At 39.1% G+C, this 23599-nt stretch overlaps 1 long non-coding RNA gene across 1 annotated transcript; it reads right to left on the reverse strand.

Moving 5' to 3' along the window:
• Window positions 1-4081: 4081 nt before the first annotated feature.
• On the reverse strand, window positions 4082-12373 carry LOC128513368 (uncharacterized). The gene is made up of 4 exons (XR_008356376.1): window positions 12164-12373; window positions 11961-12020; window positions 10689-10805; window positions 4082-4685 (listed from the first exon to the last, which is right to left on the reverse strand). It is a non-coding gene; the product is annotated as an uncharacterized LOC128513368 (long non-coding RNA).
• Window positions 12374-23599: the final 11226 nt, after the last annotated feature.

Genomic DNA, 23599 nt, shown 5'->3' on the forward strand with positions numbered 1-23599 from the left:
AGTGAAAGCTTGGCTGAAGAGCTAATGTTTAATTAGCCATTTAATTTAGCTTATTTTTAATGCACAGCTTTTATTGTTTTATACAGCGCTTAGAGTCTCAAAGGATCATACAAACACTGGCTCATTACAAAGCGTCAATCATTGTACTTTGATAATATTGAAGGATTTAATCAATTGAATATACGGTAGAAACTCAAGGCACAACCTTTTTTTGTTGTTGTTGTGTTGCAAAATGAAGCAGTATATCAAGTTGAATCTAATTTGGCATTTTGTATTATGTATCATTCCTGACTACAGACAGTTGTGAATGTGGATTCATAGAGATCATACAGTAGAAGATGTCGGGAGCTGGGAGAGCTAAAAAAATCATTGCAGACAGGGAATATATATATTTTTTTCTTCTTCCAAACTTTAGTTTGTCGATAAAACAGCTTCAAATGCCCCATAAATAATAATGTGGCTTCGTGTTCTTGAATAAACAATAACACTAAGATTTAACATATGAACACAATTTTCACGTGTGTGCAGAGGATTGGTGATTCTCACATAAGGCAAATCCATAAAATATTCAAACGGGTGAACTTTCTCACGAATGGAAGCATAAAACCGATTGACATTTACAGAAGACTTCAAACATAGTGCAGTGATGAGACTCTTAGCCGCAGTAAAATATTTGAATGGTGCAAATGTTTTAAAAAAAAAAAACCCTTTACATCCATTAATGATGATCCTGGCAAAGATGTCTGGGAGCCCATTGCAGTCGTTTTATATAAACATTTAGTGAGTGTAAAACCTGATCGTTGAAAGCTTGAGGAAAAGATACATCTGTCTATGGGAACGGTACATACAATATTGCACGTTACAGGATCTCGGCTTGGAGTTATCACCACATTACCAGTACGGTCCTGACCTCATTCCAAGCCATTCCACATGTTTGGGCCATTAAAGGCGGTCCTGGGAGGCCAGTGATTCAGATGTGGAGCAGGCAGTCCGATCATGGCTCTGACGTACTAAGAAATCTTTCGATCTTGATGGTATCCAAGCACTAGTGAAATGCTGTGATAAGTGCATTAGGGTAGCAGGGGATTATATTGAGAAATAAAGAGTATTTACTCAAGTTCTGCACAAATTAAATCAAGTTCTGGTTTGACTCAAACGCTCCTCATATCTCCTGCCATTTAGTAAAAACTGTTTTGTTGTCGTTTACGCACACTGAAAGCTCAATCTATTACAGACCTGGTTTGCATTTAAACTCCAAAAGACACAAGCGCGAGGAGAGAAAGCGGGAAATCAAACTGCAGCAGCTGCTGCTGCTGCTGCTAAAATAAGAAAGAAGTGACTTTGCAACATTCTAAAGCTCATGTTACAGCGGTGCTATTTGATACGATGATGGTCCTCGTTATTCGCTCACAAGGTCGAGCAGTTCCTATACATCAGATGGAGGGAGGAGGGTGTCACGTCATGATCAGATATGCTTTGTTGTGCAAGGAGAAAAGTGAGAGGGATCAGATTCCTGCTTCTTTCCCTTTTCCTGGAACAATATCTTAGTCTGGTAGTATTGCACCATTTACTTTCTATTTGATTCCTGGTAATGACTTTTCAAAATGAAAAAAATTATTTATATCGCCAAAGCGTAATAGTACATCTTAGTTTCTTTTAAAGACATAGCAAAACCAGAAATCTAAATTCTATTTTAACTTTTTTTCCATAGGACAAACAAAAGCAGTAGTATGAAAAGAATGAAATGAAAATATTTTATGACTCCTGGGCCGCCCGTGCAAGCAGGAAGTCGTCGGCATGAAGTTGGGCTATACAGAGCCAGAGACCCATTTATTCAGTCTGCACCACGTTCCTCTTCACTGAATCATCCCCACTGCACAACATTCAGTCCATGAAACAGTCCATAAAATGAGGAGAAATGTTACAGAATGGCACAACGGAGCATTGGAGGCAGGAAACAGGAAAGTTCATTTGTAGGGTTATTGATCATCATGGAGTAAGAAAGAAACGAACATGTGTAAATACATTGGTGCTATAAAGACTGTGAGCTTTTTACAATTTTATGTATTTCTGCATAAACCTGTGCAGTACTGTTCCTTGATGGAGGCTTAATTCTGTAGAAATGGTTGTGTAAGCCTTTCTAGCCTGGTGAACAGCTCTTGAGCTGATAACCTTTTGTCTGAGGTCCCCGGGAATCTCATTTGATCCAGGTACAGTATGGCACAATGCCATAAACCGTAAACCTGTACGGAGAAAGGCAGACTTTTGAAGTCTCAGGTTTATTTTCTTGAACACTGGCGTTGTGGTTAAACTCACACCTGATTGTCATCCCCTGGACTAAAACACCTGATGTAATTTACCCCTTTTAAATAGCTCATCCTCCTGGATCCTTCCCCTGGATTTCCACTGGGAGCAGATCTTTAATGTCACGATTTTAGCGACACAATTTTCTGTGTGGGTTTATGCACCACTGGTAATCTTTCGGTCAAGGAGCAGCTTATCTCATCAAACTGGCCTGCTGTGAATATTCATGAGGAAAGTACTACCTACTGTAAACTCACTGTTATTTTGAAACCATGCCCGTACGCCAAAAAAAAAAAAAAAAATATATATATATATTATATATGTTTTTTTTTTTTTTTTTTTCTTTTTTTTTTCCTCTAACTGTGAATTTATTAAATGATTTTGTGTTCTGATCTACTGGTAAATTTATATAATTGATTTTATAATGTTAATATTTCTCGTTACTTCACTAACTAATACTAACTAATAATTAAAATATAAAAAATATATTGATATTTAAAAATATATTCACAACATACAGAATAATATATTGTATTAATATAATACAATATATTGAAAAATACATAAGGAATTGCCGCTTTTTATATATTAAGAAATATATTCAAATATATTAAAATGTATATTTTAATGTTTGTAATTTTATATTCAATAGTATACTTCATAATATATTGAATTTGATTGAATATATATATTAAATTTTTTAATCTAGTTTGAACAAAATGGACTTTATAGGCATTAATCAAAGGATACAAAGTAAATGTGCGTATAATTCTTGAACATGCATAAAGTTGCAATAATGTTTTAATAAAATATAAATACAGTAAAATGGTTTTTGTTTCCATTGAAATATATCCATATATGGTCTATTCATATATTGCAATAGACCATATAATTTATTTAATTTTTCTAATTTTACTTAAGTAATTGATCTATGGTGTGTACTCTCATTTGTACGTTTGGGTAAAATAAAACAAAAATGCTTGGTGGGAAAAAAATGTGAAGGCGGATTGGCAACACAAGCATTGACCAGACTGGCGGCCAGATGATGCTGCATCCATTCCTGGTGACAATCATAGACTGTGTACGAACTGGACAAACCCTCTGAGATGTCAGGGGAGGAACGGGGACGGGTAGGGGGACGGGTCTAAAGGGATTAAATCACTTTTGGAGTAGTCTTAGTTCCCTAGTGGTCTTTCGAGGAACTGGACTTTCTGAAACTTCCATGTTGACCTCAGTTTTCAGAACGAGAAGTTGCTTCTTTTCTTTTTTTAAAAAAAAAGATATGTAATATTGATAAATTTTGCTCCAAAATAACTGTACAAACTACATATTTTAATACAATATATTTCTTTTTTATGTGATTAAGATGTATGCAGAAATACATAATGCACAGTAAATGTACTGTATGCAGAAATACAAAAAAAATACATTTATTAATAGAAATTCTAAATTTTATAATTTTATTATTTAAATTCCAACTTTAATACTTTAATTTCACTCTTTTATAGGCTATGGGATTAAAACCAGATTTTCCCAGGTTTTTATTAAAGGTGCCATCCCGGAGAAACTTTGATCTGTCTGAACCCACAGTTATTTTTACTTCTACCTTCTCACAATATTTTTCGAACATACTGTATCATTCATTTACTTTATTCCAGGCAGAGTCACAGTGGATTCTATAATGTTGGATAATGAGCCAAGATTCAAGTACTTGTGCTTGGTATGAGCTTTATTAAGAGGAAAATAAAAAATTCAATAGTTTCAAAGGTGTTAGAGAACAGACAGGCAGACTGAAGAAAATACACAGCTTATCCAAGAGGTAAGTTAAACATACAGGCGTGGGTCAAAACTAAGAAAAGCTCAAAAATGCACAATACAGTTGGCAATACTTTGCAACGAGACTTAGACACAACAAAGTATTACCAGACAAAATAAACAAGGGCTAACAATGTCAAGTGAACAAAACCCAAATGAAATGACGTGGAAAACAAAGGAACATGACAAAAACACAATGAAAATCACATGGAAGAATAAGCACAAGCAGCAGTTACCACCCTGTTACCCACAAGGGAATTTATGACAAATCTCAGGAACACAGGAATACTTCCAGTCCATCGCAGGGCCTATTTGCCTAATACATATTACATCATTTAAAGTACACTGACAAATGTGTCGAATGCATTATGCAGCACGGCACAAGCATCACGACACATCATTTCCACATCCATGGTACTGTAAGCAACACGGCCTTCCTTTGTTCAAGGACAAGTTTCATATCTGACCCGCTGCTCCCACCTGAATAAAAGTAAACACAAGCCGCTTTGTGTTGGGTCCCATTGATCCCAGTCCAAACCAAAATCTCATTAAGATACAGGAGCTGTCTAGAAAGGAACTGACAATACAGGTCAAGACTAAACATAGGAATATAGGACAAGGTAGGGTAAGATAAGGCATGGTAGGATAAGACTGGACAGGACACTTCAGTATATACAGAATAGGAAAAGACATCGTATGACTAGAAAGGAGTGAATGTGACAGGAAAGGAAATGAGACAAGAAAGACCAAGCAAGATCAAACGAGACAGAGGAGAGGAAAGTAGACAGGACAAGATAGGACAAAAGAGGACAAAATTACAGCAGGGTAAAATAGTCAGGTATTAAACGATGAATAGTTTAAAGTAGCAATATATCTAAATAGCTGTGCAAATGTACTGTATACATAAATATAACCAGAAATTCTGTGAATATACAGTACATAGGGTATGAAGTGCTAAATACAGTATGGAACATTGATATTATTTTTAAAAACACTTCATATATACAGTATATACTGTAGGTTGAATTATGGTTAAATTGACAATGTTGTACATCCATTTGTGCAGTATGAGATTAAACCAGGACTGTTTTTGCCATCCTTAGCCAAGAGAGGTTGTTAATCATTTAACTTATTAAGAAACAAAATGTACAGTTAGCTTCAATCGCTGCCTCAGCACTCCTTCATATGATGCTGTTGTGTAATTTGTGTAATTTCAGCTCGCTGGGCCACTGCGGCGCCAGTCAAACATAACTGCAGCGGCTCAATAATGCCTGACTCAGAGGAATTGGAGCTGACCTTGCTGTTAGACAGCGAACTCTCTAAGTGTAGCACTGACCCCGGAGCAGCAAGGAGAAGAGGACCAGGTGGATTTATGCACCCGAGAGGCAGCTAACATATTCCTATCAATATCGTTTATAATACAGGGTCTTGAACATTCCTTGGTGCTCTGAGTCCCAGAACGGGAAAGAAAGGAAGAAGGCAGAGAAATGATTGCATGATCCTTTGGGTATGATTGTAAAGTATTTAACGCAATGCCAGTATCTGCGTCTGGTTCTGTTTAGTGCTCCAGAAGTGGGTGTGGCTTATAATTGTTTCACTTTCTCTCAATTGCTTTGGCTCGTTTTTCATTTACGCACTTCTCACGACTCCTTGTGCAATTCTCGGAACCTTTCCTATGCTGCAGCAAGAAAAGTTATATTTTTGCTACCCTGTTAGTCAGTGGCCCAAAAATAAAGAGTCTCACTGTATGAGCCACAGCAGTCAAAAGATTTAGTGATCTTTAGGCCATCTTTCTGTAAATACTTATACTACTATTTTAGTGAGAAAAATATATTGATTTATAAAATGATTAAGCATTTAAAGACACTAAAAAACCGGATGTAAACAATAATTTATTAGAAGTCAAAAGTTCTATTTCTTTGAAATGTGTATGTCAGGGATAACCCCTGAGACTCTTTTGTGTTTTTGTTGGACTACGTTTCCCGGAATGCACCTCGGTCAGGTGATGGGAACACTCACCTAAACCGAGGTGGCTTATTAGTTTTGTTGTAAATAGCCTGCCTAAGTTCTGTTTCGTTGTTTTTTTCATAGTTACAAGTCGGTTCATGCTTAGTTACTTCTGTTTGTTTGTTTTCTTCATATTATTAAAGTCTTATCCTCTGCGATTATGACTCGCCCACAACCCCACTACATTTTTGACAGAATGCAAGACCTTTACATAGCATATTGGAGGGTATGACAGCGACACCGTGGTGAGCGAACTTTGTGGGCAGTCGGCTTGCCATCTGGTGTAACATCATGGAGTGTTCAGGAGCGAGTGCAGCGAGATCCTGCAGAGCACCCCGGAGAGAGACTGGAGAAGGTGAGCGAGCGACACAGCTGAGCTGGAAAGGGTCCCGGCTTGCGATACGATGCGTGCCCTCAAGGACACAGCACGACGGAGCACAGAGTGACATGTCTTCCCGCACTGGCCAAAAGGAATGGAACAGGAGGTCTATGCAAGACGGTGAGCAGGGTGAGAAGGAACCCCAGTCTCTGTCATTGGAGGGTGAAGAGCAAGTGAGCTCATCGGTGAACTAAACATGTGCTGTGATGCGAAGGACCTTAAACACATGGAAACCCTGCTGGAGGACGGTGCACTGCTCCTGAAACAGCTCGCCCAGCTTGACAGAGAAGCAGTTGAATCCAGCACCCAGTGTCCAGAGAGCCTCAGTGAAAAACCTCTTTTTCAGTATGCACGAGGTGCGTTCAAGTCAAACCAGGACTTGTGTTGATCTTTCTGGTGAATAAAGGCCAGTTTGATTCTAACACCCCTCATATTTTTTCTACCTACAGTACAGTATGCACCGCTATGAGAACATTTCTCTCTAATTTTATGTAGCATTTTAGTACTGCACTACAAAAATAAATAAATAAATAAATAAATAAATAACCACTATACTCACAGTATTTTATGAAAGACAAGACACCCTCCTTAACGTTTGAACTATGGGCGAAACAGTGAACCATCCAGCATTTGGCTGTAATACTGTATACTTTAGCTACACCGGACTTCTACCCACCTGTACCTGTACCTTTGTGACAAACGTTAAGAAGACCCTGACATCAGGCTCACAAACATCAGTCAAACTACTCACTAAATCCCCCAACCACTTAACAATGAAGGTCACGGGCCTCCGAGTGGCGCAGTGGTAAAGCGCTCGCCCTATCATCCGGAGGTCGCTGGGTCGAACCCCGGGTGATGCTGTTTTCCTCTCACAGCCGGAGGCACAGAGAGAGCTGATTGGCCGAGCTCTCTCAGGGGGGAGGGATGAGAGGTACTTGCGCTCCCACATTAGTCACGGCGCTACAGCCAATCAGGGGCGTCTGTGAGCTCGCGCACACGGAAGGAGCGACTAGCGCTTTCCTCCGAGTGTGTTACTCCGCCCCTAACGGTGCGTGAGCGAGCAGTTCGAAAAGATGCGGTCGGCTCGCGTCACGTGGTTCGGAGGAAACACGGGATAGCTTTCGTCCTCCCGACTGAGTGGTTGTAGTAGCCTTGATGTGTGTGGGAGCCTCCTAGTGACGGGGAGTAATTGGCCACGACTACATTGGGGAGAAAATCGGGGAAAAAATAATTGGACAGGACTAAATTTATTTTAAGAAAAAAAAAAACAAAAAAAACAAAACAATGAAGGTCACCCCCTCCCCCCATTCCTCTAACAATACAATGCAAATTAAGAAGGTTTTGAGCCCAATCTCCTGTGTGACTTCAGTGGATATCTTGGAGGTCACAGAGTCTGCAGTGATACTGCACTGTCCCACTTTAAAGTGATGACTTCCTCCCCTAGTCCCAGCCCTGATGCCAAAGCAGGAGACCAGCATTTTGAAGTTGCCTTATTTTATTATTTTTTGGGGCAATTTACTCCTTAAGTATGATGAATTCCGGCATTATTGGTGATGAGAAATGAAAAATACGTTCAGCAACACGTTATATACTGTATCAAGTGAAATTAAGTGCAAGTACATGAATATTTACACAGCTTTACCTTCAAATCCAGATAGATAGATAGATAGATAGATAGATAGATAGATAGATAGATAGATAGCACTCAGGCTAAAGAGTAGACCTCAGTCTGTGTACTTTGTGCCTGAGTGAATAATGAATCAGAGTGAGTGGGCGAATAATGTAAATAATGAATCAGAACCTCTCTCTCTCTCTCTCTCTCTCTCTCTCTCTCTCTTTCAGTGCCAAGAGGGCTTACACCCACAAAAGAAGGCACACAGTAAACTGTTCAAGGTCAAACCACAGGCCCCGGTTACTGCAACACTTATGTAAAAGAGACACAAGAGAATAAAAAAAAAAAAATACCACTAAACTTACATAAACTGCCCTGAATCATTGCAGCATTACAAATCATCACACCGTGGATCTATATAATGTGGCTGAAAGCAGGTGTGTGTGTGTGTGTGTGTGTGTGTGTACATATACAAAAGTATGACATACTTTTGAGCTGGTTTGAGATGCTGTAATGCATATAGTTTTCTGACAATTGGATATTGGGTTGTCCAATAATACTATATGTGAAATCTGTGTGTGTGTGTGTGTGTGTGTGTGTGTGTGTGTGTGTGTGTACATTTCCTTAATTTAGGGCCTGAGTTGATTGGGAAAGCAGATGTGATTTGTCTAAGTATGTCAAATACACAGAAGTAGGACGGCAGCAAACCAAGGAGAAAAGCTACCAAGAGACTGCTATAAAACAAGGCCACTGCAGTGAGGGAAGTACCCTGAACTAGAGAACTCATACAGGCAGTTTATGGCGGTGTCACCGTGGTCAATCTCTGTCTAGGGTGCTTGGGAGACAGCTCCATGTCCTTCTGCATATCTTCATGGATTTCAGTACTGTCGCACCCGAGCAGTCGGTGATGGGAGTGAGGACAGGCATTGGAGCAAGCAAAGCTGATTTATTTATTTATTTTGCTTTTTATATATTTAAATAATTATATTTATGCCTCTTCAAGGTAAAATGTTTTACAGTACAATATCTTGCTTAAAATGTAACAGCTCCTGTTTGGAACCTCATGAAAAACTGGTCTAGTCTGTGTCATTAAAGGTGCCCTATTATAAAAAATTAACTTTTTTTTTTGTCACTTTTGGATCTTGAGATTGGTCTCTTGTGTGAGAAACAAAACATTGCCTGTTTCTCCATTTATGTATTGGCTAGGACTTAAACAAGCAAGTTACATTTCCTCCCTAATGTGGCTGAGCAGTAGTTTATTTTCATAGACACTGTAACGGTGCATTTAGTGGAGGAGTGAAAACGGCACATTGTGACACACACATTAACACATCTCTGAGGCCTGTGTTAATTTGTTAAAGAAATAATAAAATATTTGACCCTTTAAACATTTCACTCATCCAGCACTTTGGACTTGTCTCACTTCTTGAAGATTCTTTACCTGTACAACTTATTTTTTTATCTTCCGATTTTGCAAAGACATGGGACAATAATAGGAAAGTCCATAGTACATAATCTTTTCTGAATTATTTAAATCCTGTGGTAAGCTGGTATGCAAATTCCTGACCATTATAATCTTCAGGAACTTAATTCTTTTGAAAAAAGCACTTGCAAATAATGTGATTAGACAGGCAGTGTCATATGTCAAAGTGAAAGCAATTTGAATTAAATACTGGATTTCATATAAATCAAATCCCACTGAGATTAGACCACTGGTACTGAATTGGTATTGGATCACCAGCTTTAAAACCGTAAAGATTCAATGCTTGAAGGTGGTGGTGAATATCCCTTAAAGTATAAAAGGGAGTTCTGAGAATTGGCTTTAGTTTATCCAAGATTAAACTCATGATCTTTGTGTAAAGTCCTAAAAGAAATAGCTTTCTATGGTTTGCAAACTGATTAGAGCAATAAGTTGGTTGAATTTTGGTTAGAGCTACTCTGTATTTGATTCTACTCCGATTCTGATCTAAATCCTGACCATAAATTGAAATAATAAATTCTCCCTATCCCAGTCTTGTTTACTCGGGGCTGCATCACTCTCATACTAAAGTATCGATAAATCCATTGATGGAGAAGCATAGAAGGTCTCCAGGAAGTAAGTCTTTCTCCGCCATCTTGTATACACTGTATATATTGACAATTTTAATTGCCAGAGACAAGTAAAGCATTTACTCGGAGGTCTGGGCCTCTGAGTGTTAAAGAAGCTCTAGTGTTGAGGAGAGTAATATTGTTTTTGAGCCGCATGCCTGCCCCTACCATAATTAAGGCTCAGCATATGCTTTGTCTTTTATGTGCAAAAATATTATGGCAAACCTTTTAAAAAAAATATTTTTCTGCTTGCACAGTTTGGACTCTACCAAAGAACGACTAGAGATTTATGTAAGAGCCAAAACATACAGTATGAAAATTTCTGACAAAATTTCTGCCATAGTGAGGACTGAATACAAGTGCCCACCATACAAAATGTCATCTTTAACATGCAGAATAAATTTTAGCTAGCTTAGCTACTGCATGCTGTGAGACAACTGGGGTAATTATCCCAACACCAAGTATTAGTTAATATCGACTTACCCGTCCTTTAATGATAAAAATGACTTTTTCTTTCCTTCTTCCTGGTAAAACCTCCTGGGACCCGACCTGACATGAAGAGTTGATAGGCTTCTGCGCTCTTAAATGCTTTAAGGCACTCTGGGGAGTAATTGAACAGTTTGACAGTAAAATTAGATTTTTGCAGTTTTAAGAAAAACAAGTTTTGTTTCAAGTGAAACAAAAAGTATATTGCAAACTGATAAAAAGTATTTTGTTCATGATTTCTTTGAGTCCCAAGGGTGTAACAAAATACAAGTCTCAATATATATATATATATATATATATATATATATATATATTTTAAAATTGCGTGGGTTATATAAGAAAATTTAGTGTGATCTTTTTTTTTTCATAAAGCTATAAATCCACTTCCCACAGTTTTGTCAAAATAGATAAATCAGCCTGTAGCTGTGTTTGTCGTTATATAAGTATACAATTCAATATCAAATTGTATACTTGGTTGACTTTACACAAAAAATAAATAAATCACAAACTTATTCTTTAATTGTCATTTTGCAGTGAGTCAAACCAAAATACAGCAAATTAGATCAAGGGGGAAAAAAAGGTTGAGTTTTGGTGCATACAAAACCTTTTTATTTACAAAGATTGTTAAAGATCATGAAAAATATTATAAGCAATACAAAGACTTCAGTTTACAGAAACATCAGCCTCTTCCTCTACTAGTTCTACTTCAGTACCTGACCACAGGTCCGTATCATAGTTCACCCATAACCAACAGCTCTCCACACACATCTAATGCATCTTGTACACAAATCGCTTGTGCATATTTTAAGGTTTGAAACAATATTTCTCTGCTTTATCACAGTGCTTACACCAAATTATTCTACATAGTTGTGTATATGGGTATATAATGTGATGTTATAAAAACTACTTTGGGCAATTTAGCAGCAGACCCACAGAAAATTAACTATACTTTTAGAAGCTTTTATAAACAGCTTTTTTAATCAGAATGCATCCAGATGGGACACGTTTCTCAATCAATTCCAATTGCTAACAGAAAAGAAAAGGCAAAAAAGTTTTTTAAAAAGATGATAAAGATACACCAATGTTGTCACTGGAAGCTCAACAAGCTTTTGATATAATAGAGTAGCCAAACTTATTTAATGCTTGGCCTGAATTTGGAATTGGACTAAATTTCCTTAAACAATTTAGATTGTTTATACAAATCCAAAAGCAAGTCTATAAACAGACAGTATAACTTCTAAACCAATTGCATTAAAGTGGTCTACTTACCAGGGATACATCCTGTGTTCTTTATATTGGCCATAGAATCTCTAGTAATTGCAGTAAGAACTCAGACAAACATGTCAGACATACTTAATGCATCAGGACAAACTATTTGAGGGTTTCTTTGGATATACCATTAATTACTTGATCAAAATACCATTTTTGAATGAAAAAGAGTGAACAAAACCTGTTATTAAAACTCCACTTACTAATGCATGTCATGTTTGCCATACAAGAAGGCGGACGCAAATGCAGGGTAAACACACGAGTCTTTATGCTGTTAAACCAGCGTGAAAATAAACAAACAAAAGAACTTGACAAACGAATCCCCAGGTTGGGTCTGCAGGCAGGCGTGCAGGTCAAAGATTAAAAGAAAAAATAAACAAACAAAATATACTGTAACCTTAATTGAAAAGGCTGAGAACCTCTCAGCCTTGACCTTGACTTCGGTCAGGGAAACTGAAAATGACCCGAACCTGTAGACATGGCTCAGTCCTGGGGAGGAGATAATCGGAACGAGTTATATAACGAAATCACACAACATGAAGATACACAACTGTGGACAAACAGTGAGCTACAGGTTCGACTTGTATAAACAGGGAAACACATGGGGAAGACACAGGTGAACTTAATTAAGTGCTAAAGTGAAACATGTAGACACACTAGGGGGAGACAAAGCAGCGGCTTAGTAATCCAGAGAACCAAAGCTTATCCCCTGGGACCGAGGTGGCACAGGTGTGACAGTAGCCCCTAGGACACCCAGGACCAGCTACCCGAGGGAGGCACGGGCACGTAAATGTCCCACGTTGGTGGGAGTGGCATCCCAGGGACAGAGCGGGGGCTGATGCCCAAGCACACACTGAAACAACGTTAGGCCGGTTGCCGAGTGGCATAGCGAGTTCTGCGCATATTGCGCCCAGATTAAGCAGTCTGCCCATTTATGTTGTCGACTGCTACAGTATGCTCGGAGGTTCTCCTAAGTTCTTGGACAGTCCGCTCAGCCTGCCTATTAGACTCGGGGTGATACCCGGACGGTAGGCTAACAGTGGTCCCCAACTTGTGAAAGAAAGCCTTCCAGACCCTGGCAACAAATTGGGGACCATGATCGGAAACGATATCCTCTGGGATGCCAACGCTGTTTCGAATAGGGTTTCTGCCACCTGAAGGGCTGACGGGAGAGAGCTAAATGGAATGAATCGACGTTCCTTGGAGAATTGATCTACCACCACAAGGACTGTTGTTTACCCTTTAGACACCGACAGATCCGTGACAAAGTCCACAGTGATGTGTGACCACGGCCTGTTAGGTGTTGGTAGGGACATTAATTTACCAACGGTTAAATAACAACGACTTTTAGTTGTCGCACAGATTGCACAAGACAAAACTACTGTTCTCACAGGTTTCCCACATTTTTAGCCACCAGAACTTCTGTTCTGGAAGTTTATAAGTACGTGATACGCGGGGGGCTGGATGACGGGCTAGTGTGCGCCTTGATTGTCACTAAAATCAGAAATGCATGAAAAACAGCACCCACGGGGCTTGACGGAGGTTTAGTCTATTGGCTTATTGCATGTACTCCATCATCTGGGTCGCATAATTTTTAAATATGGGTGGCTATACTTTCCCTTGGAAAGGGGAAGTTTATGGCTCCCAAACTTGAAATGATACTGTTGGTTTCCTCAGTTTTGCATTGTTAGATTTCAATACAGAGGACCTGAATATTCAGCAAGTATTAGCTATAACCCTTCCACACCTCCTATCATGGAACAGATTACCGCTGGAGTGACTGCAATGGCAGTAACAGTGGAAGTAAACTTACTTTTTTTGGCTTTAATATTCACCAAAAACCCTTTGAACATGCTACACAGGAAGGATCAGCTTCACTAATCACCTGAGTGAAAGAAGTTATGCAGTTGGCTTGTCAAGATACATCAGCTTTTGCTGGAAAATATAGCATCGGAAAAAAAAAATTCGGCAAAATGAGTCAAAGTACAAAAATGGTATTTATCATGTTTTGGTGTAAATAAGATCTACATTTCCAAAGCTCAGGTCTTTTGTACAGTATTATACACTGATCAGCCATAACATAATGACCCCGTTTGGCTCTCAATGTTTGGCCATTTTCACAGTAGCTACAGTTACAATATCTAATGCCAATAGCATCTGAAATTGGGTGATGTATAAATGAATGTCGCTGAAATTGATGTGTTGAAAAACGAAAGAATGGGCAAAGTAAAGTTTTTAGTCTTTCTGACAAGAGTCAAACTGTGATGGCTAGATGACTGGGTTAAAGCAACTCCAAAACTTCAGCTCTTGTGGGATGTTCCTGGTCTGCAGTGGTCAGGACATACAGAACCAAAAGTGGTGCAAGGAATTAAAACTGATGAACAGTTATGAGGGTGACAATATTAAGCAGGTGGTCATAATGTTATGACTGATCGATGTATTTATTACAGGATCAGACACGTCAAGACAGTCAGACAAGGCTGACTCTTGATAAGTGATTTGCACTTTCCCTATGAGGTCTCAGAACATATGAATAGTTGTTGATGTTGGCTCATTGTAAGTGTTGTGTAATAACTGAATGGTCATCGACTGAATTATTTTTGCCTGTTTCAGCATTTCCATGGAGAAGAAACAATGGGAGAACTGGGCCAAAGGTTCTTTCTCAAGAACCAGATAAATCATGTTTATTTAATATTTGTCCAGAGGTCTGATTTTAGCACAATGTAATTTGTTCAGTAATCCCCTCCCCCAAGGAACTTGTCATGAGCTGCATGAGTATGATCAAAATAAAGAACACCACAGTATTTATTATAAGTTAAGTTCTTCTTCTTCTTCTTATTAGTAGTAGTAGTAGTAGAAGCATTTTAGTGAGGTGTTACCTTTCTTGCATTTAAACAAAAATAATTATACCTTTTTTTTTATCCATAATATCCACATAATGCATTAATTATATTTAGCCAATTTTTTTAGCTACAGGGTCTGGAGTCTACACGTGGGAGCTCAGGGCATAAGCCGGGGACCCTTGAATGAGTGTCTTTCTTTGAATGACCCTGTCCTGAAGTCAAAACATGGTGTAACAGTATAAGATATTTTGGTGCAAGTATTTTGTGTTTTGTCTGAATTCCTTTGCAAAGAGGTTTTTCATTACAAGCAAAATCAACTGTAGCCTGTAGCCTTTACCCTCAACTCTCTGAATACTCTTTTTTAAAAGGTTAGTGCTCACTCATACACTAGACAGTAATTTTTTTTCATTGACAAGGAAAATACATTTCATAACAGCACTTTCTTTATAAAAGTTAAGAAAGTCCCTTGAAAGTGCATCATTCTCATAGACTGTTACAATAGGATTATAATTATTATTAGTATTATTGTGAGTTCATAAGTGATTGCCCTGAACTCTTGTACATTAAAAGTCTGTTTTTGGATTGGTTCTTTAGTTCCTCAATTCAATTCAGTCCACTCTTATTTACTTATTTTCTACACCGTTTATACTATACTGAGTCATGAGAGGCCTAGAGTCTATCCCAGCAAACTTGGGACAAGAGGCAGGGTGCCAGTCACTCACTTACTCGCGTGCTACGGGCAATTTGGAGATCCCAGTTAGCCTAAATCGCGTGTGTTTGGACTGTGGGAGTAAACCAATACCTTAAGATGAACTAGTCTCAATAGGGAACCCTACTGTAGGTATCCTCATTTGGGTGCTACCAGATGGTACAACTATAAATTAATCTCTTTTATAACTTTGTGTGCAATTCCATGAATCCATTCATCTAGGAACCTTTGTAGTCCAAGTAGAGACCGTGGAGGATAATGGTAATAACCACCATTTATTTCCATTTTACGACCGTGGCAGGACTTTCAGTCAACAATCACACACACACATTTACACATTACGAGCAATTTGGGAACACGTGGGTGCAATTGTATAAACCGGAAATGTGTTTTGGATGAAATAAAGTTCACGTTGTTGAGGTTACCAATTGTTCAGTGATAGAGATTGTGGTATGAAAATGTTTGTGGCAATTTTAATCCTTAAACTATTCGAGCAGTTGCAGTTGTAAAGCATAAAAGTGAAACTGCTTGTAGCAATGCAATCCAAGCCATCCCTGTTGTTATTAAGGAAAACACCCAAATTCGCCTAGTGAGAATTTCTGTATCTGCACTTTACCAATTGGTGGAATGGCATCCCATTGTGAGACGACTGCACTTTGTGGCCCAATGTCCGTCAAAAGGGTTCCCCGACACCAAAAAATGGGGAAAATAATCCAAAAAATAATGGCAATAATCGCAGAGTTAAAGGTGATAATTTATTTAGGTGTAAAAGTCCCAGTGGAAACGCGTGTACATACAAACATATATGCATGTATATGTTCTGGATGACCTTAAAGGGGTCATCCAGTCCCATTTTACATTAAATGTTAATATGTTTTTTTTAGGGTCCTAATGAAAAGTTTGTAATATACTTTAATAAAAAATTCTTAATTGTTGTGTAAAAAAAACACTACTTTTACCTGCTAAAAACTAGCTCTGGTCTTAGCAACTTATTTCAGTACATGCTCCTTTAAATGCTTATGATCTCTGCTTAGCCGGCTCCCAGTTCTGTGGGGCGTGCCTTCACAACACACATGGGGTATAGCCACGGGAGTGTAGTCCAGTGAGGGCAATGCTTTGGACTGCATTACACGGGTAAAGTGCGAAAAAGCGAAAATTTGAGATAAGCTGGAATATAAAGCCTGAGTCTGTTTTCTTAAGTAGTTTTTGGTTTGATTTAAGTACAGAACCCACCCGAAAGTTTGTAATATCGCCTGACAACGAGAAATTAAAAGAATAGACATGCATCGACTCGTTTGTCTGTCTCATCACTGCATGGGCATGAATTAACGGGCTGTTACGCTGCTGCGAGCAACGACAAAAAAAAAGCGGAGAAGCTAACACCGGATTAAGTAGCGTACTGAAAGAGATACGAACTCGATGTGTTTACGGATGTGTTTACATGACTTCTTAATCATTGACAGACACGGTTATAAACCATCTAGCGTTACAAAGGTAAGCATAATATAGTTTTCCGACTACGTACACAGTTTGCAACTAGACAATCACCTTAATGCATTGTTTATTATAAACGTGCGATTAGGAATTATATAAAGATATATTATATATTATATGTACATAGAGAAGACGACATAACCATGTTCTATGAGAGTGTAAGTTATCTTACACGCCGCATTCATCGTGGTCATTAAAAAAGGCGATCTGCAAAGATTCAGAAAAAGAAATTACACTCACCGCGCCTGGGGAAGATGAAGCAGGAACACGAAGCGTTAGTACAGACCCCTTTTTAGGAGCACCTTCCTAGCAAAACCTGCTTTATATTGACCCGCGTTTATAAAGCAGTCTGGTAAAAAATGATTAGCGCAAACATGAACACATTTAGGTAGATCGGCAGGGACGTTAGCTTCAAAAACAAAATTCAGCCACTGCGTCTTCAGCGGCTCAGATGTAGGTAGTGAATGACGACTGCTGTGTTCGCTATTTCACACAACAACTGTACACCACACTCGCTTGGGCGACATTTTGCTCCAGCGTCAAAAAACAATGGCCGACAGCTTCTTCTCACTCGGGATGGGTCTTTGCTAAAACACCAGTGTCAATCAACTATAGTAGGAGCGGCCTCTGTCTGTGTGGCGTCACATCGACAGGCATTTGAGATTGGCCTGATTTCAGAAGGGGCATCTTGTTTTAATAAATGAAAAGAAAATCACTGGGCGGCTCTTTATCATCGTAGAGTGGTTGTGTACACACTCTCCTAATACACATTTCAGTCCAAACAGCTTGAAAAAGTGCATGTACAGTAGAACCGTATGACCCCTTTAAATATCGCTCACTACACCATAGTTGCACACTCATTCGCCAGGTAAACTGACCCCGCATATTGGTTTGGGGCTTTCTTTTATAGTTCAAACCCTGCACCTCAAGACAAACCAAGTGAAACAAACATAAAAGGGAAGTATGAAATGGTAACTATATACATTTCTTTTTACAAACACACATAACATATACTACCGCTCAAAAGTTTGGGATCACTTTTTAATTCCATGATCGTTTCTGATTTTTATTTCTTTCTACATTGTAAAGGAATGCTGAAGACGTCCAAAAATGCATTAATCTCCTTTGAACAGTTAATGGTGAGATGTGTGTGCTACTTATGCTCTGAAAAGACTTCATAATGCCTCTAATCTGAGGTGCTATAAATTTTTTGTTTTTCAGGCAGATAACCCTAAATGAACTTCTCGTCTGGGGCAGAGGTAGGTTTTGGTCTCGCCCTCCTGGGATAACCTTTATGAGAGCCAGTTACATTATAGTGCTTGACGGATTTTGCAAATGTACCTGACAATGCTGTTCTTGCAAGAACTATTACAGAAAGGCTGACCTCTGTGTCTCAAAATAACAGTTAACTGTTGTTTTTGTTGTTGTTACAGTATGTTATTACCTAATTTCATATGTGTTACTAGTCTTACTTGATCTTAGTGCTGCATTCGACACTATAGATCATAATTTTCTCATAGATCGCTTACAAAATCACATACAGTAGGTATTCAGGGACAGGCATTAAAATGGTTTAGATCATACCTGTCTGATCGATACCATTTTGTAGATCCAAATAGAGAACCATCTGGTGTAATGCCAGTGAAATATGGGGTCCCACAAGGGTCAGTTTTAGGACCACTTCTGTTCTCAATATACATGTTTCCCTTGGGTAACATCATAAGAAGACATGGGATTAATTTCCACTGTTATGCTCATGATACCCAATTATATATCTCAACAAAACCAGACGAAATACCCAAGTTGTCTAGACTAACTGAGTGTGTCAAAGATTTAAAAGATTGGATGACCAATAACTTTCTTTTACTAAATTCAGATAAGACAGAGATATTACTTATTGGCCCAAAAACCAGTACACAACAGCTTTCACAATTCAGCCTGCGTTTAGAAGGATGTACTGTTACTACTAGCTCGACAGTAAAAGACCTGGGTGTAATATTGGATAGTAACTTGTCCTTTGAAAATCACATTTCCAATATCACAAAAACAGCCTTTTTCCATCTTAGAAATATTGCCAAGCTTAGGAGCATCTTATACGCATCTCATGCAGAAAAGCTAGTTCATGCATTTATGACCTTCAGACTAGACTATTGTAATGCATTACTAGGTGGTTGTCCTGCATCCTCAATAAAAACAAGGTTCACTTAGTCCGAAATGGGCAGCCAGGGTTCTTACTAGATCCAGAAAATACGATCACATAACCTCAATATTATTATCCCTGCATTGGCTACCTGTTCAGTTTAGAATCAATTACAAAATAGTATTACTTAAATACAAGGTTTTAAATGGTTTACCTCCCACATACCTAACCAGTCTTCTGATACGCTACAATCCACCACGTTCCTTAAGATCACAATACTCTGGACTTCTGGTAATTCACAGAATTTCAAAATCTACAAAAGAGGGTCGGGCTTTTTCATATTTAGCGTCAAACCTTTGGAATAGCCCTCCAGACAATGTTCGGGGCTCAGATACAGTTTTCCAGTTTTTAAAGACATCTCTTTAATCTGGCATACGCGTAACTCATCCCATAACTTCTTACTTCAGTACATCTATCCTGAATGGCAACTACACTAATTCTCTCCATCTGCTCTGTATTTTCCTACCCAGCTGGAGATTGTGCCAGCTTTAGTAGACAAAGGCCGACCCTGCAAGGTTCCTGAGGCATTCAGAGAAGGACCAGCTCCAGCTGGATTCTGCTTTATGATGGTTGGAGCTACACATGCTGCTCCTGTGCTCCCAGTGATCCAGACCCTATCTGCCCTCTGCACCTACTGACTCATCCCTGTGCTGAACTGGACTTCATGTTAATTTAAAGAACTTTTGTTATATTGAACTTTCACCTGCATAACACACATGATGTTATATCAATTTTATCTGTTATCAGCCAAATGAAGATGGGTTCCCTGTTGAGTCTGGTTCCTCTCAAGGTTTCTTCCTATTGCCATCTCAGGAAGTTTTTCCTTGCCACTGTCGCCGTTACCCTTGGTTTGCTCATCAGAGACAATTCATTCATCAATCATTCATTCATCTCATTATTATCTAGAGACATTTTTCTCACACATACACACTTACAAATATTTTTATTTATTACAAATATACGTCCTTTGTATATTTTGACAGCGAGCTAAACTCCACCCTCATTAAAATGACAGACACGGTATGTCTCTTTACAGCTTTTAATAAGGATAGGGTAAAACTATGAAACAAAGACAGAAAACAATGAACAATATAAGTATCCACACTCAATATTTACACCAAAACACTTTTTACAAATGCCATAATTCTCAATATCAATCCAACAGGTATGTAATAATAAGCAAAGCACAATGATAATGATACAGCCAACATAAACAAATATATGTACAAACTATAAATTTAACAGATAATCAAACGCTATAACATATACATGAATAAGAACAATAAACATACCAACGAAGCTACCAAGGGCCAAGGATGAACACAGATGGTTGTTGATTAACTGCAGCACATGTTCAGAACTGCCCATCATGGAAAACACTAACTTCCTGATTGATCACATGGTAACTGCTACAATACGTAATTATCAAGATGTACATTAGGGGGAGACAACCATTAACAAACGATTAATTAAATTAAATTAATAATTTTAAATTACAGTGGTGTGAAAAACTATTTGCCCCCTTCCTGATTTCTTATTCTTTTGCATGTTTGTCACACAAAATGTTTCTGATCATCAAACACATTTAACTATTAGTCAAAGATAACACAAGTAAACACAAAATGCAGTTTTTAAATGATGGTTTTTATTATTTAGGGAGAAAAAAAATCCAAACCTACACGGCCCTGTGTGAAAAAGTAATTGCCCACTGAACCTAATAACTGGTTGGGCCACCCTTAGCAGCAATAACTGCAATCAAGCGTTTGCGATAACTTGCAACAAGTCTTTTACAGCGCTCTGGAGGAATTTTGGCCCACTCATCTTTGCAGAATTGTTGTAATTCAGCTTTATTTGAGGGTTTTCTAGCATGAACCGCCTTTTTAAGGTGATGTCACAACATCTCAATAGGATTCAGGTCAGGACTTTGACTAGGCCACTCCAAAGTCTTCATTTTGTTTTTCTTCAGCCATTCAGAGGTGGATTTGCTGGTGTGTTTTGGGTCATGCAGCACCCAAGATCGCTTCAGCTTGAGTTGACGAACAGATGGCCGGACATTCTCCTTCAGGATTTTTTGGTAGACAGTAGAATTCATGGTTCTATCTATCACAGCAAGCCTTCCAGGTCCTGAAGCAGCAAAACAACCCCAGACCATCACACTACCACCACCATATTTTACTGTTGGTATGATGTTCTTTTTCTGAAATGCTGTGTTACTTTTACGCCAGATGTAACGGGACACGCACCTTCCAAAAAGTTCAACTTTTTGTCTCGTCGGTCCAAAAGGTATTTTCCCAAAAGTCTTGGCAATCATTGAGATGTTTTTTAGCAAAATTGAGACGAGCCTTAATGTTCTTTTTGCTTAAAAGTGGTTTGCGCCTTGGAAATCTGCCATGCAGGCCATTTTTGCCCAGTCTCTTTCTTATGGTGGAGTCCTGAACACTGACCGTAATTGAGGCAAGTGAGGCCTGCAGTTCTTTAGATGTTGTCCTGGGGTCTTTTGTGGCCTCTCGGATGAGTTGTCTTTGCGCTCTTGGGGTAATTTTGGTCGGCCGGCCACTCCTGGGAAGGTTCACCACTGTTCCATGTTTTTGCCATTTGTGGATAATGGCTCTCACTGTGGTTCGCTGGAGTCCCAAAGCTTTAGAAATGGTTTTATAACCTTTACCAGACTGATAGATCTCAATTACTTTTGTTCTCATTTGTTCCTGAATTTCTTTGGATCTTGGCATGATGTCTAGCTTTTGAAGTGCTTTTGGTCTACTTCTCTGTGTCAGGTACTGTAGCTCCTATTTAAGTGATTTCTTGATTGAAACAGGTGTGGCAGTAATCAGGCCTGGGGGTGACTTATTTTTTAACGAGGGGAGCAATCACTTTTTCACACAGGGCCATGTAGATTTGGAGTTTTTTTTCTCCCTTAATAACGTAAACCTTCATTTAAAAACTGCATTTTGTGTTCAATTATGTTATCTTTGACTAATAGTTAACGGTTATTGATGAGCAGAAACTTTTAAGTATGACAAACATGCAAAAGAATAAGAAATCAGGAAGGGGCAAATAGTTTTTCACACCACTGTATTATTTAACAATAACTGTTACAGAAAAAATGTAGAAAATAAACCACTAAACAAAAAAAAAAAAAGAAATTTGCAAGTGATCCCAAACTTTTAAGTGGTATTGTACATATGATTCGACATCCACTTCATGCTCCTTTGTTTAGTCATTATGGACCTAAATAACATATACACAAATAATGGAAACAAACATTACAAACTAAACGCAAAAATTCGTACTTCCTCTTTTCCACAAACAGTCGACGAGTCGGCTTCCGGTTGACTTGCGCCGACATGTAGCAACTCTGGCACTATATCGCCAGGCTGGCCGATGGTAGGAAAGCAACGCGAAAGACCTACTAACAAACACTGATTGCTGGTAATATACAAAATATACACACAGAACAAAACAACAGACAGCTTAAACATGTGTGTGTGTGTGTGTTATGCAGTGCGTGGATTACTGTTGGGAAATGAAAATGGAGTGGATATGTTTGCGTGTATATGAAATCAGTATGCAAATGGCAGGCGGGTGCACCCGCATCGCCTCAGCATCGGGATTACAGTGGAGGAGTGAGGTAAGACGTGGTGTGTGTGTGTGTGCTGTGCAAACCAACAGGGACAGGTCACATTGTGACATCAACTCTCCCCTCTCCAGGCCGCGAACTGACCGGGTACCGAGACAGGTATTCGGCTATCTTGTTCTGGGGCCCGGGTCCATGTTGAACATTGAATTGGTATGGTTGCAGGGAAAGATACCATCTGGTGACACAAGAGTTGTGATCCTTCATTGTATGGATCCATGTCAGGGCTCTGTGACCTGTCTCAAGTAGGAACTACCTACCCAGCAGGTATATGTTGAGTGGCATAGCAGGTGTTAGCCCGTTGGATAGCTCGGTTGGCTTGGCTGCCGACACCTGTGGACCAACTGTTGGGCTGATGGTACATCAACCTCCGGCTCTTGGTGTTCGAACATCAAGGGTTGGAAACCGTGGCATACCTCAAATGGGCTCAGATTTGTGGCGGATGAAATATGGAGGTTGTGAGATAACTCAGCCCATATGATATATTGGGTCCAGGATCGCAGTGAAGCATCTCAGATAGCGCTCCAGTTGTTGGTTGGTCCGCTCCGTCTGACTGTTGGTCTGGGGATGATACCCAGAAGAAAGGCTACAGATGGAATTGATCAGACAGCAAAAGGCCTTCCCGACCTGGGCAGTAAACTGGGTCCCTCTGTCCGAGACAATGTCTTTTGGGAACTGGACTATGCAGGTGGACTACGTGCTCTAGTATCAGCTCAGCTGTGTTCCTACTTAGCTGACGGGAGTCCGGCGAGGGCCACC

The sequence above is a fragment of the Clarias gariepinus genome, chromosome 25 (genome assembly GCF_024256425.1).
Source record: "Clarias gariepinus isolate MV-2021 ecotype Netherlands chromosome 25, CGAR_prim_01v2, whole genome shotgun sequence".
Taxonomy (NCBI): domain Eukaryota; kingdom Metazoa; phylum Chordata; class Actinopteri; order Siluriformes; family Clariidae; genus Clarias; species Clarias gariepinus.